The sequence below is a fragment of the Camellia sinensis genome, chromosome 7, assembly GCF_055761805.1.
Source record: "Camellia sinensis isolate YWXY chromosome 7, ASM5576180v1, whole genome shotgun sequence".
Taxonomy (NCBI): domain Eukaryota; kingdom Viridiplantae; phylum Streptophyta; class Magnoliopsida; order Ericales; family Theaceae; genus Camellia; species Camellia sinensis.
In genome coordinates this window covers 106,828,547-106,844,507 of record NC_138967.1, presented here as the reverse complement: position 1 = coordinate 106,844,507, position 15,961 = coordinate 106,828,547, and positions in this window count along the sequence as shown.

The window sequence follows — 15,961 nt, the reverse complement described above, 5'->3', positions numbered from 1 at the left end:
ACATGCTGGAAAATAGTTAAAACAAACTAAAAAAGCATGCTCTCCTTTAGGCCATTCTAAGCATTTAAACCACAACCATGCAAAGTAATGCACAGGCTACCTTAACACCTCAAAACAGAGCTTAACCACAGCAAAATACGGACTATTGCAGGCCAAAGTTAAGCTAGCACATGTTAGGAAGATAGGCTAAAACATGAAACAAGCTATGGCTAGGGAGCAAAATTACACTACAAGTGTATTATGCATGCATGGAGTGACAAAACCAACCCAAAACAGGTTTATGGTATGGTAAAACATCACCAAAAATGGACTGAAATGGACTCAACAAAAGCTAAGCACACATGCTACTTTGATGAGCTATGGATGGAGTAACACTATACATACTATATGCATGCAAAATATGACCAAACCAGCCATGGACAGGGCCAAGGCAGGTCTTAAAAGTCACAAAAATAGGCCTGAACCAAGCCTCAAAGATGCATGGAGGAATGGTCCTTTGGAAGGCCAAAAATGCAAGTAAAGAGGAACACAAAGAGAGGGGACTACCCCCTCTGATTTGGGACCTCAAAACCACACCTCTACCACCAAAATCCCACTGGATTTCAGTGGTAGGAAGGCCAAACCAAGGCTAGCTCGAAGGCCTCAAGATATGGCTTAAAACAAAGCCAAACAAAGCATACAAGGGGGCTACATACCGCAAACAGCAAAGTGACCTTAACCAAACTTAAAAAGCACTTAAAAATAAGACTTTTTCCAGTTATAAGCAAAGCCTAAATCAATATGCAAAGAGGGCTAAAGCAAGGTGCAAGAAAATGCAAAAATGGGGGAAATGCTTACCCTTGAAGACCCTCTTCGAAACCAGCAATTTCAGGGGGTCTAAGCTTGCTTTCAGACCTCAAGAATACCTCCCAAGAAGCTTGGTTCAATGGTAGTGATGTATATCTAGGTGTTGTAGTGTAAAAGTGCAAGGAAATCCAATCTCCAAAGCACAAAACTCAAGCAATATAGAAAGGGAATTTTTGCTCTCCAAAACTCAGAACCTCTAGCAAAGAGGGAGCCCTCTTGCTTATATAGAGGAATGCAAAGCCAAAGCTTCTTCAAGAAGCTTTACAAGGGCTTCAACCCTCCATACACGTATATGGAGGGGAGCAAACAAAAAGCCAGCTGGCTCAAAAGATCTGAAGGAAAACCAGCTGAGACAGAGAGGGTGCCGGCCATCATCAATGGCCGGTAGTGGCTCACTGATGGCCGGCAGGGCATCACCAATGGCCGGCAAGAACCAAGACATAGCCGGCAGTGCACCAAAAGGTCCATTCTGACAGGACCTAGTCAAGGTCCAAAAAAAGGGCAGAAAGGATACAGGGTCCGAGAAGCTCGAACCGGTGATGTTCCGCCGTGACAGTCGAGTACTCGGCAAGCAGTCGAACTAGTTGTTAGGTGTACCTGCAAGCACAACCAAGTCCCGAGGACGGTCAAAAATGGGGTGTCTACAGCAGGCCCTGTGTTAAGGTCTACTGAATTAGTGTGGATTCCCTATTTGCCACCAAAAGTTTAATTTTTTACCTGGTTAGCTTGGCGAAATAGAGTTAAGACTACAGATTACCTACGAAGAATTGGTGCTCTTAACAGTTCTGCTTCAGCACTGTGTGTTTTCTGCACTGGTGATTTCGAAACTGTGAATCATGTGTTGATCTCCTGCCCTTTTGCTTGGAAGGTGTGGTCTGCAATGCTGTTGTGGTGGGATGTTGTGGGGGCACTCCCTCATTCAGTTGATGGAGTTTTACTATGGTGGGAAGGACAATGTATTAGGAGTCAAGAAAGGCAACTTTGGAGAGGAGTGCCTTTGGTTGTGCTTTGGTCTCTCTGGCAGCAAAGAAATGATATAGTGTTTAATGCATCTGCTCCAAACTTGGAGGAGTTGTGTGAAGTGATTAAGGTGAGAATTGCTCTATGGCTGAGACCAAGGTTCCCTAAGCACCACTTCTCAGTGCAGGATTTTCTAGTGAATCTTAGGCAAGTGAGATGCTGCATCAATGGGAGGAGTTTGTAATGTTCCCATCCCTTTTTCTGGCTAGTTGTTTGGTTCTCTGGGCTTGTTGGTTTTATTGCAGCTGGGGTCTTTTATGGGCTGAGGGGGCTGCTTTCTGCCTGCTATCACTGTTCTGGATCTGTGTTGGAGTGCTGGTGGTGATTTTCTGGTGTTTGATCTTGATCAGTATAATGGGTTGGTTTGTAATGTGGAGTCTGCTATGTCCTCCTGCTGCTGTTGGTTGATCTTGATCAGTGCTGGTGTTTGCTGCTGCTGTTGTGGAGTCTGCTATGGCCTGCTGTGCAAGCCTGGTTGCATCTGTTATGGGTTGGTTTGTAATGTGTTAGGGGTGTTATCTGCTTTTGGCTTCCTTCTACGTTGGTGCCTTACCAACTGTGCTCTTTGTCTCTCTTCTGTTTTTGTTTACGTTCTCTGTTTTTTCTACATTAATAAATTTCCTCTTCTTGGCTGCTTAAAAAAAAAATAATGGTGATATAATATTAACCTATATTTTGTGAAAACTTTCATTATTTCTGCTAACATATATAAAACAAATGGTAAAATAGGTACATATATATAAGAAAATAATTTTGTTGTAGTACGAAAAACTTTTAAAAAATCTTTATATAAGTTTACGTGACGCCAATTATTTTCTGTGAGAGTCAGTACTCCTCATATTATTGTTGTTGCAAAAAAAATAAATCTATTACTTTTCTTTGTTTTCAAGTTCTCTTTGGTATATTATACGTTGGATTCTACATACTGTCTATATCTAAAATTAATTTTTTAAATTGCATACCTTTTTGTTGACAAATTTTTTTGTATTCTGAAATTTGATTAAGAAAAAAAATAATAGTAAGAACCGCATATTTTATTACTAGTACTATACATACATAGTTTTTTTAACAATCAAGTTTAAAATATGAACACAATAACGAACATGAAATAAATCACTATCAACAAGTAATTGTAAACTTGATTTCAAATGCACTACAAGTAATTTGTTTGTGGAGTGTTTTGTTGTTTTTTTCCGCTCTGTTTGTTGGTTTCTCACCAACTTGGAGCCTTGAGTGCGTGCTAGCAGATGATTTGGTGTGCGTTGTGGTGCCAACCTAGTTGGGATCTAAACGTTTCACTGTGATGCTTTTTGCACCCTCTTCTTTACTGATGTAAGGATCATCTTGTTATTTTTTTTCCATCAATAATATTTCTCTTTTGCCGATCAAAAAAAAAAAAAAAAATGCACTACAATCTGATTATAATATAATACATTGTCTAAACTAATAGTAAATATTTTATTTTGCAAAACTCACTCATATAATACATTCCTTATTTATACCCCCCAAGTGAATGATCATTGTATGGAAATTCGACTAAACTAAATGAAATGATTCTTTTATTTAATTTTCAATCATTATTAATATAATGTGCGATAATGCATTGATATTCAAAACAACTATTTGACCACAGATCATATGTTAAACAATCTCTTCCATTCAAATCTTTAAAAATGTTAAATAATTCAGTTTTAATATCCTCAATTTTCTTAAAATCCTATTTATAGTAGTATTTCTTGAAAAACCTTAATATTGAGGTGCAAAACCTCCATGAATCATTTTTAAAAAATCATAACATTCACTAGGAGAAAATGTTGTTTTTTTTTAATAATATAATTAACTACAAAATCTTGTGCACGTATAAATGTTTGTAAATTATCAGTTGGTGAACTCCCTAATCGCATTTGAGTTCTAATACCAAGTTGTTGACTTTGTAAATGTCTTTGAGCATACTCTTTTAAATGACCAGTATCCTCGCAGATGCAATACTAAGTAAATTTGCACAATATTTACATTGTGCTTTAAATATAGTTGTACCATCAAAATTATTTACAGATACTCTTCTATTGTTAGAATATAGATATTAGGTACAGTAGAAGGGGAATCAACAGATTCATGTTGTGTATATTCATCAATATCAATATAAATATTAGGAAAATTAGGATCCATATTAATTTAAGTAAAATAATATATATTAACTAACAATTAATTAGATAAAGAGTAAATAATAAATATGAATAACAAGAAGTAATATATATTAACAAACAATTAATGTAATAAAAATGAGTAACTAATAAATATTTATTGAAACAGTTAATGGTACTAACTGGTGAATATAATACAAAAATTAGTTTTTTTGATAAAAATTACTTTTTGTACAGTTACAATTGTCACTTAGAAATAAGACTTGAAAATTAATTGAGAGAGTTGAGAATTGAGAGAGAAGGAAAGTTGGAGAGAGATTTATTTGTGATTGTGAGAAATAAAATCGGAGGGTGGTATTCATAGGAGTTAGGGGAATAACCATACATCTATCCATATTAATAAAGAGGCGAGAAGTCTTCCATCACTAGTTTTTTTCTCTCTCTAAAACTTGTGGTTTTAGAGAAGAGCGGGTGTCTCTTTGAGAGCTTATACCACACTTTTACTTCAGATTAGTGTTGTGGTCTTGCTTTGAGAATGGGGTTATTGAGTTTTGGGGGTAGAAGTGGATGCGCAGGGCAAGATTCTAGTGCTTTGTATTACTGTAGTGGTCATCTTCTAGATTTCTGAACTACACACTAAGTTGGTGATACACCAGGGTAGTTTTTGTTGCATAAAGTAAAAGTGTTTGACCCCATTGTAGGGTGTGTGGTTGTTCTTTTTTAGTCAACTAGGGGTCATTTTCTTACCTTTTGCAGTTATCTACAGTGATGTATGGCTATACAAGGGAAGGAGGTCAGACGGATAGTAGTGATATGGATATTGGAAGTGAATATTCGGAGGAAAGGTGCGGTTTGCCTCATCTGAGGTTTCTAAATCGTCAGCGGTGGATCCAACAACGTAGGGGAATTCGAATGGTGTTGTCGACCTCTGTCTGGAATGTGGGCAATCATAATTTGCAACGATGTTTGGTAGGCTTTCTTCTTGATCGTCGGTGGTTCGTTTCTTACCTACTACAACATTTTATAAATGAACATTGGCAAGTTTCTGGGGGTGTTGAGGTGGTTGGAAGGAACGACAACTATAATATTTTTAGGTTTGTTAGTGAAGAAGACATGCGTCGGGTGGCATCTCAAGGGCCTTATGCAGTAGCTGGTGCACTTTTTATTGTCGATTATTGGAGACCGTCCCTAGTCCTTGATCGACTCAAGATAGCAAGATTTGTTGTATGGGTACGTCTACATGGCCTTCCATTGGAATGTTTCACGATCGAAATGGGTTTTCAGCTTGGAAGGGAATTGGTGAGGTGATTCATGTGAATTATGACACAGGGTCACCTCGAAATCTTCATCTTTTAAGAATCACATTATGGATTCCGACGGATAAAACTCTAATTAGCAGGTTCTTTCTTCAATGTCAAGATGGAGAAGATGGTTGGATTGAGTGTCGGTATGAGCGAATATTTAAGATTTGCCGTAGCTGTGGGAAAATTGGTCATACTTATAATCAGTGCGATGTGCCAGAAGAAGTAGCGCGGGAGGAGATTGATGATCAACTTGAGGAGGTTCGTGCACGACTCAATTCTGGTCTTCTCACACAAGAGAACCGACCAATGTACATGGCAAATATGCATGCTTTTGCACACTGTTTTGAAAGGCAAAATTCTTCAATGGTTGGCGCTGTAGCGATACCATATCAAGGGCATATGAATGTTTCACTTGAAGGACAAGCAATGGAGGATTTTGTTAGGAATACCAATCCAAGAGCATTGGGTCAATATGGGTGATTCTGTCGCGGCATGGGAGAGGAATTAGGACGTTGGGTTGAATCATGTGGCTGTCCAAGAGCAAGACAATGTAGGAAATTCAGTGCCGACCGGATTAGTGGTGCGGACGGCATCACCAGCGGAATTGGATGTTACACGCGAGCCGAGGGATGTGCCAGATAATAGTTTGATGAATCAAGTTTTAAGGTAACTAGATCAACCAATCTGGTCCGATAATGAAGAAATGGTAATGGTGGAATAGGCCACCAAGGATCCTCTAGAGTGAAATTTCCCTAAAGTTTCCTAGAGTGCTATATTGTGTGATTGAGATTTACTGGCAAGTCACATCAGAAAAATTGATGTGACTTGCCAGTAAATCTCAACCACACAATGTTGCACTCTAGGAAACTTTAGAAAAAAATCACTCTAGAGGATCCTTGCTCGGAATAGGCAGACACCTGGTGGCAGAAGTGGTTTCATTTTCAATGCTTCAGGGATTTGGTATAGAGGCTGGTAGTTGGCTGACTTCAAGAGATATGAATCAATCTGATGGTTTTTAATTTAGACCTCTGGATAAGAGATGTAATCAACGAAAGGGAAATTGAAGGAAAAGTGGAATGGACCAATAATCAAAATCTGGTTTGTGGAGGAGAGTGGAAATGGGCCAAGCCAGGAAGTAGGATTGGGCCTTAATGTAGTAGATATTGATCTAAGCTTAGGCCGGTCTAATGGGCCTATCATTCTTCACGAATCTAGGGATAGAACCAACTTGCCAACTAGGGCCCAATGGAAAGACTGCTTTGATTCGGAAAGAGTCACGCAATTCAGTTCATAATGGGGAACGAGGAACACCCACAGAAGAAACACTGCTTTGATTCGGAAACAGGATCTTTGAGGAAAGCTACTGAGGGGAATCAAAGGTGTTATCCACATCGTGGACACATGGCCTGAATGCAGTTTGAAAAGTTAAAATGGTTGGGTTTGACTATAGGCTTTAAGTTCAGGATAGTGTGGACAGTAACGGTCAGAGTAGAGGTCTTTAGGCAGCATGGGATGATACAAGGGAGATAAAGGTGTTATCCAGATGTGAACGATTTGTAGGTTTGGAGATTACTCAGGATGAGGGAAAGAATGGGTTCTATTACTATTTTATGGACATCCTTAGGTGGTGTATCGTAGGACGACGTGGGAAGTTGTGGCTCAATTTTTGAACAATTGGAGGCTGTCGGTGGTAATGATGGGGGATTTTAATCAGGTTCTACATCCACATGAAAGATAGAGCTTTTTTCGGGAGCTCACTTTACATGGACAAATAACAAAGCGGGGAATGGAGTCGGTTATGAAAGGTTGGATAGAGCTATGGCGACGGTGGATTGGATTGGTCATTTTCGAAACGACAATGCTATGTAACTCAAATTTTGTGGCTCAAAAGTGGCTCAAATAACCAAAACGACGTCGTTTTGAGTACAGAACAACATAAAAATGCCCAAAACGATGTCGTTTTGGCCATTTGAGCCACTTTTGAGCCACAAAATTTGAGCTACGAGACATTTTCCTTTTCGAAAAACCTCTCTAATTTCCTTACCAATCCAAAGATCAGATCATGGACCTATTCTTCTTGATACTATTAAAAGGCGGTGACAATAGGGTACCAAATTTGAGGCAACTTGGTTGCTGGAAGATGCTACTACAAAAATTGTGAAGAAATATGGGCACTACCTATAACAGGGTCGAGGGCTTATAAATTAATGCAACATCAAAAGCTGATGATCCGGCATCTCAGGAATTGGAATAATTGGCCTGGAGTTTGGAGTCACAGATTGATAGCATCCAATGCCAATTGATGGATATCTAACGTGAAGAAATTTTTGGAAGTCAGGTTACTGCAGATCAAGAGTTGAGAAGTAGGTTGGATGGTTTGCTAGAAACATAAGAATTGTATTGGGCACAGAGGGCAAAGCAAACATGGATGAAGCTTGGAGATCGCAATACCAGATTTTTCCATGTGGCAGCGGCCACAATCAAAGTGAGTAGGCAATGAATTGGAAATTTACGACGGAAGGATGGAACAACCATAGCGGATCAACTAGAAATTCAACATGCTTTTTTGAACCATTTTCACAAAATTTTCAAACCTTTGGAGGTAGGTGATTTAAATAGCAATGTATATCCTTCAAATTTCCAGCTCTTATCTGCTATATCTTGTAAAATTATTGATGATCAACGCACTAAGTTGGATAGTCCTTTTATGGAAATTGAAATAAGAGATGCAATTTTTGCAATAGGAGGCTTAAAAGTACCAGGACCTGATGGAATGATTACCGCATTTTATCGTAAACATTGGGATATTGTAGGTGCTTTGGTGACTTTGAGTGTGTTGTCCTTCCTTAATACAAGGCAAATGCTTAAGGAAGTTAATCAATCCTACATAGCCCAAATACCCAAAACTAAAGCACCTCAAACAGTTAATGATTATCGGCCAATAAGTTTGTGCAACGTTGTTTATAAAGTTATTTCCAAAGTCTTAGCGCATAGAATTAGGATGGTTCTTCTAGATTTGATTGACCTATCCCAAAATGCCTTTGTTTCGGGTAGACTCATCTCGGATAATATTCTCATTGCCCATGAATTATTGGAGTTTATTTGGAAAAGAAAAGGGGGTAAGAAATTCTATCTGGCATTAAAATTAGACATGAGTAAAGTCTATGACCGTGTCAATTGGGACTTTCTGTTGCATATCTTGGAAATCATAGGATTTAGCCATCGATGGTTACATTCGATTTTCTAGTGCATATCTACAGTCTGATTTTCTATCTTAATAAATTCCCAAAGGACAGATTGGGTTCAACCAAGATGTGGATTAAGACAAGGTGACCCATTATCACCGTGTCTTTTTCTAATCATAGTTCAGGCTCTATCATTGGGTTTTGACTCGATGGCTTCCCAAGGGATGTGTAAGGGTATTTCCGTTAGTCATTCGGGCCCTTTGGTTTCCCACCTACATTTTGCAGATGATTGTGTGGTATTTATGCCTTTTCAGTTTGAGGACATATAGTGCTTGAAGTGGTTTTTGGATGCTTTTTGTCATCAGTTGGGCTTAAGAATTAATTCCAAAAATCTAATTTGTTTGTGAGTCCAAATATGTCTTACCACAGACAAGGAATTTTTGCAGAATTGTTTAGGCATTAAGGTGGTGGAGAAACCGGGTGTGTATTTGGAGGCTTCTCTTAATTTTGTTTACAAAAAGGGGGAAGTGTTTCAATCAATCTTGGATAGATTTAAGGTTAAGTTACAAGCATGGAGGAGGAGTCTACTTTTTATTGTGGGTAGATGCATTTTAGCCAAACATTCACTGCTACCCATTCCTATATATTTGCTATCTGTTTTTCGTGCCCCGCATTATTTTGTTCAACAAATCCGAAGTGTAGTTACTCGGTTTTTGTGAAAAAATGATGAGGGTAAGGGGCGTATTGGAAAAATTGGGCTAGCTTATGCCTACCAAAGACTATGGGGGGACTGGGATTTCAGGATCCGGGGAAACTCAATCAAGCACTGCTAGCTAAGGTGGCTTGGCGTATTTTTAACAATCCTAATCTCCTCATTAGTCAAGTGTTATTAGCAAAATATTCTAAAGTGAGAGTTTTTAGATGTTACTCCATTGAGTGGGTGCTCTTGGCAATGAAGAAGTATTTTTGCAGAAGGGATTTGATTAGGAAAGGCCTATTTTGGAGGTAGAAAATAGGAAACATATTGATCCCTTTGAAGATAAATGGATGCCTACAATGAACAATATGCTTGTTGGACGAAGAATGGGAAGGGCGTTTTCTGCGTTTTAGGTAGTACATCTGATCAATCAAGAAACTAAGGAATGAAGGGACCCTCTAGTCAAATCTCTATTCCCACCAGAAATGGCTATACATATCTTGCATATTTACATTCCTAGAGAAGATATTCTTGATCAAGCTATTTGGTATGCAAACAAAAATGGGCAATACACGATAAAATCTGGATACTTTCTTGCTTTAGGAATTGAACAAGGTCTGGTTAGGCAGCAAGGTCATGATGAAAATTGGCATTGAAAGAAGCTGTGGAAATTGCAAATTCCCCCCAAGTAGGCATTATTTCTGTGGAATCTATTTCATCGAATTTTGCCAGTTCGAATTGTTTTGCTCAGTAGAGGGAGTAACATCCAGGCCGTGTGTCCACGATGTGGTGTTGTTGAGGAAACTTTAGATAACCTCTGTTTTAAATGCCCTTTTTCTAAACATATTTGGCAAGGATCGCAATTGGTATTTGATTTTGATGTAGGCGAGGGATTATCAGTTGGTGAGTGGTTAATGAACTGGTTGAGAAGGGCACCTAATGAAGAAGCTATTTTGGATTCAATTAAATTGCTTTGGGGAATTTGGTTACACCGGAACAAGGCGGTTTATGATAATGTCATAGAGGATCCTGTCAAGATTTTATGTCTCATGCAAAACTTGGATTGGACATGCCTTAATTTCAGTTTGGGGTCACACCAAACTAAATGCGCTGACAATCGGAAATTGGACAATGATTGCCCTTTGAATAATTTTATTGTTGCTAACAATTTGTTTTGGTGCCCAGATATGTGTATTGACAGAATTCTAATTGACAGAGCATGGTACAAGGACTCATGTACAGCGGGTGCTACCTGGGTTGGAGTTGATTCAAAAAGGTAACTAGATAATTCAGAAGAAGCTATTGTTTTTGGCACATTCAACAGCAGTGGCAGAAGCACAGGTGTGCTTGGAAGCAATGAGATGGTGTCTACAGAGCAACATTAAGTCCATCACCATTCTTACTGACTGCGAAGGATTGATCATCCAACTTAATGACGATCATAAAGTTGAATGGAATATTAGGAACATTTTGCAAGATATTAAACTAATGTGTAAATCTTTTGATCATGTTTGCTTAACGTAAGTGTCTAGACTAGTAGTGCAGGATACGCACAAAGCAGCAAAAGCAGCCTCTGGGAGAGGATGCTAATTTTGTTATCTATGCACTCTTTATGTTCATATATATATATATATATATGCAGTTTCCTATTTCTTTAAAAATAATAATAATAAATAAATAAATAAAAATAAAAATAGAGTTGGGGGAAGGGGTCAAATTATAAATAAATTTTAAAAAAATTGTTGCTGTTAGCAATGGTCAACGACCATTGTTTATTAATTTTCAAAAAAATGACGGTTGCACAGGGGGAGATTTCACTATTGGGAATTAGGTTGGACCAGGTCGAATAGCAAGGGGAAAAAAATTTGGGCCTAACGGGCTAGGCGAGGCCTCAAAACATACAGCCCAACCCCAAGGTCTTAGGCTGGGCTCAGGCTTGGGCCTAGCCAAACCGCACCTGGCCGCGAGTGGGCTTCAGGTGGGCCACTAGCCGGTGGACCAAATTTACACCCTAGTTCAAACAATCTGGTTATCCCTCCTTTACAATTCACGGATGATACTATTCTGTTTTGTGAGGCTGATTGGAAGTGTTATGCATGAAACAAATTATCCGCTGTTTTAAGATTCTATTAAGACTAAGAATTAATTACCATAAAAGTGTGGTGTGTGGGGTGGGGTGGGTATTTTTGGCTTCTGACTTTGTTGTTAAGTTGAATTGTCTTAGTTAGAAACTACTACTGAAATACTTGGGACTACAGCTGGGTGTAAATGCAAATAGAAAGAAGACACGGAAGCTAGTGATTGAGAAATTCAAGTCAAAATTGGCCTCTTGGAGAAGGAGATTTCTGTCATTCGCATGGAGATTGACCTTGATAAAAGATGTGATGTCCTCTTTGCCCGTGCATTTCATGTCTTTGTTTAAACTACCAGAAGTGATGCCAAAAGCTATTGAAAAGATACAAGCAGCTTTCCTATGGTGTGGATCATAGTTAAGGAAGAAAGTTCATATGGTCAAATGGGAGGCGGTCACCAAAAGTAAAATTCAAGGAGATCTGGGTATTAGAAGAGTGAGAACAATGAATGAGTGCCTGCCTGTAAAATGGTAGTGGAGGTTTGGGGTCAAAGACAATTCTCCATCGAAAAATCCGATTTGTGGTAAATATAATGCTTTGGAGAGGAGCTGGTTTCCCTTTTCTGGGAAGAGTAGCAGGTTTTCTCTGATCTGGAAGGGCATTATGTTTGTTGCCTCATCCAGGCTACATTTTCTCTCTTTCTTTCAATCTGATTTTTGCATTAAGGTGGGTAATGGAAGATTAACTCCCTTCTAGATGGGTCATTGACTTGGTGATGTTTGTCTGAACGAGTTTTCTACAGACTGTCTTCCCTTTCTACTAATAAGAATGGAGTCTCGAGACTGTTTTGGGTCAACAGAGATACATTAGAGTCATGGAAGTTGAACTTTAGAGGAGCTTTGTTTGTTTGGGAGGAAAAGGAGGTTAGGAATTTGTTGTCTTTGCTAAGGGTTGCTTGCCCCTTGTCTGATCATGGTGATGCTCGTGCTGTGTGGACTGCATGTCCCTCAAGTGAGTTTACTGTTACTTCACTCTATTTGTGGTGTGAATCTAGTATGGGCCCTGTTCTTTCCTCTTTAAGTCTGTTGTGGCATAATGTTTCTCCTCGCAAAGCTCAATTCTTTGGGTGGTTAGAATAGAAAAAGATTAAAACTGTTGTCCTTCATAAAAGAATTGGTATTAGCAGTGGTAGTGCGTGCTCTTCTTGTGTTTTCTGCAGAGATGAGGAGTCACTTAATCATGTTCTCCTTTTTTGTCTTTGAATTCGGAAAGTTTGGTCACATATGGTAAAATGATGGAGAATTCAGTGGGTATTACCACAAATGGTAGAGGGGTTACTTCAATGGTGGGTTGGTTGAAGAGTCAAAAAGCTGGAAAGATTGATCTGGAGAGTCATTCCTTTTGTTGTTCTTCGGTCAACATGGAAACACAAAAATGATTGTCTTTAATAGGTATCAACCAGATTAGGTGGAGCTATGTGATTTGATAAAATTGAGAGTTGACTTGTGTGTAAAATCATCATCTAAAGAGCAACCTTACTCTATTCGTGATCTCATTTACAACTTGGATCAGATTAGATCTTGTGAAGTTGTTGACAACTTGATGTTCTGTTTGCAGAGGAAGTAAGTTGAGGTTGAGCTCTTATGGACTCTACTTTCTTGAAGAGAGGTGTTGTATGGGAATTCGCTGTCTGGGAGTGTTGTTGCTCTTAGCTTGGTTTTCCTTGGTTTCTCCCTTTGCTTTGGACTTTTGGTTTGTTTTCTTGTTCCTTGCTTCTGAGTTGGTTTCTCACCAACTGTTGGTGTGGTTCTAACAGTTGATTGTGCTTGCTTATCGGTGCCAACCTTGTATGATGCTTTTTTGACACTCCACCTCTCTTTATTGATGGTGTAGCTTTGTTCTCTTTGTACTAAATATATTAATCAATAAAGTTTCTTTTTGCTAATAAAAAAAAACTAAAGGCCTCTTTGGTCATAACCAAAATAACAATCACAATAGGTTATAATTAAATCATAAACAACGTCACAATAAGCTATAACCAACACTACAATGGTTATAACCAAAGATCACAAATGTCATAATTAAAACATATGGTACACACCTTTTTCAATGTGTATTATAGAATTTCCCCAAGATATCGCAGATAATTAGTAAGCCTAGCATCCAAAATCATACAAATTATATCATCATGTTCAAGAACCAAGATAGAGTAATATGACACTAAATTTATTACTGCCACACATATTCACATATATACATATCATTACTTATAAAGCTATAGGTAGCTGAATAGTTTTTGAAGGTACACACTCATGAAGTTGTTCATAAACAATGAATATATAAGCGATAACAATTAGCCTATAGGCATTTGTCGTGGGATTGCAATTAGCCGTCGCTCGCCTCTTATCTCTCATCTCCCATATTTTATTTGTGGATGATGTCTTTCTCTTTATGCAATTCATCCCAGCAGAAGCTTAGTGCCTTCAGTGGCTTCTCAATGCTTTTTGTGCGTTAACAAGGCTTAAAATCAATTTACGTGAAAAAATTTTGAATCCTAATTTTTCTTTGGCTGATAGAATGATGCTGGGTAGTATTTTACCTTTTGGTAGAATTTATCTGGGTGTAATGATGGATTTCTCGTGTCAGAAAAAATTGGATATTTTTGGGTTTTTGCCGAATCAGATTAAAAATATACCCCCTGGATGGAAATATCTAATTCTCAACTTTGCGATTAGATGTGTCTTAATCAAATATTTTCTTCAAGCCATTCCGATCTACATTTTTCCTTTTTTTTGAATCTTGAAATATTGTTTGAAAAATGTTACTATATGATTATTTGAAGTTTTCTGTGGTATTCGGATAAAGATAGGAGTCTCTGTTGGCGCAGATGGCACAAGGTGTGTCCCCCAAAAAGTCTGGGAGGTTCAGGACTTGGAATGTTTCAAGCAGATTTTAAATGTACACGTAATATAATATTTATTTTCTCTTAGATATTATAACATGGTATCAGAGTTATAAATTAAGCTCTTGGTGTTTTCCGCCTTACTAGCAGGCGGCACCCTTACCTTAGCCGCTCGTCGAACCTCAATCCTATTTGCTGTCTCACCATAGTCGCCAAACCTTCTTCAGCATCATCGCCTTCACTCCGCTGCATCTCTCAACTCTAGTATCTCCGTCAGCTCCGCTGCCTATAAACCCATCCTTTTATCAAACACATCAAACCTTTTCATCACCGTCGTGCTATAGCTATAGCTCCGGTCATCATCGCCGTCTTTCACCGTTGCCCACAAACCCATAAGCTCCGCAATTATTTAATCGAACCCATCATCCTTCACAATTTTTTAATCAAACCCATCCAAAATTCTCTCTTTGGTCTACACTATTTTTCTATTCAAACAAAACAATCTGTTTGTTCCACCATTATTTTTTACACCTATGTGGTTTTACCCTTTTTTTTTTCCTCTAAAAAAATAAAATAAAAAAAAGGTTCTTCACTCTTCATTAAACTAAAAATTTCTTTATACAATATCTTTTTGTAAACATGGTCTCTCCATTCCGCTCCACTCAGTTTTTCCTCTGCTTTAACCTCAAATAAGTTTTTATCTTCAAACCTATTAAGTTTGAAGGAGGATATTATACCTATATTATGGTGAGCATGGTTATACACCATGCAAACCACCTAAGTCGCCCTTTAGCACACCACCTAAGTCACCCTTTTTCCTAAGCCACCCCCCCTTGGTGCACCACCTAAGTTTCCCCTTTGTTCACTCCCTAAGCCACTTCTGCCGCACTCCTTAAGCTGCTCCCTCAGTTGCCCCCTTGGTGCATTTTGTTCCTTTCCAAGCCACCTCTTAGTGCACATGGTTCCTTTCCAAGCCACTCCCTGACACACATGGTTCCCTTCTAAGCCGCTCCTTGGCGCACTCTTTCATCTATTGCCATCACCGTCCAACACCACGTTATAAGTTACGTGTGTACTATGTTTGCTGATTCAACACCCATTCTTTTTCTACAATGGTCCGACACGACCATAAACTGTCTTCTGGCATTAGCTTTGTTTGTTTCGACCATGTTCTTACAACGGTCCGACACAACCATAAATTGTTTTACAGCATTAACCCCGACTACTCCTCTAATGGTCCGACATGACCATAAATTATCTTCCAACATTATTATTTTTATTTTATTTTCTCTAGTTTCTCTTTCAAGACTCTAGTTAGTCTCTTCGCAACCACTTTTGAAGGAAACTGTTAGTCTCTTCGCAACCACTTTTCAAGACACACATGGTTCCCTTCTAAGCCGCTCCTTGGCGCACTCTTTCATCTATTGCCATCACCGTCCAACACCACGTTATAAGTTACGTGTGTACTATGTTTGCTGATTCAACACCCATTCTTTTTCTACAATGGTCCGACACGACCATAAACTGTCTCCTGGCATTAGCTTTGTTTGTTTCGACCATGTTCTTACAACGGTCCGACACAACCATAAATTGTTTTACAGCGTTAACCCCGACTACTCCTCTAATGGTCCGACATGACCATAAATTATCTTCCAACATTATTATTTTTATTTTATTTTCTCTAGTTTCTCTTTCAAGACTCTAGTTAGTCTCTTCGCAACCACTTTTGAAGGAAACTGTTACTGAATATGGTATATATATATATTATATTCACTATATATATTAGATGTT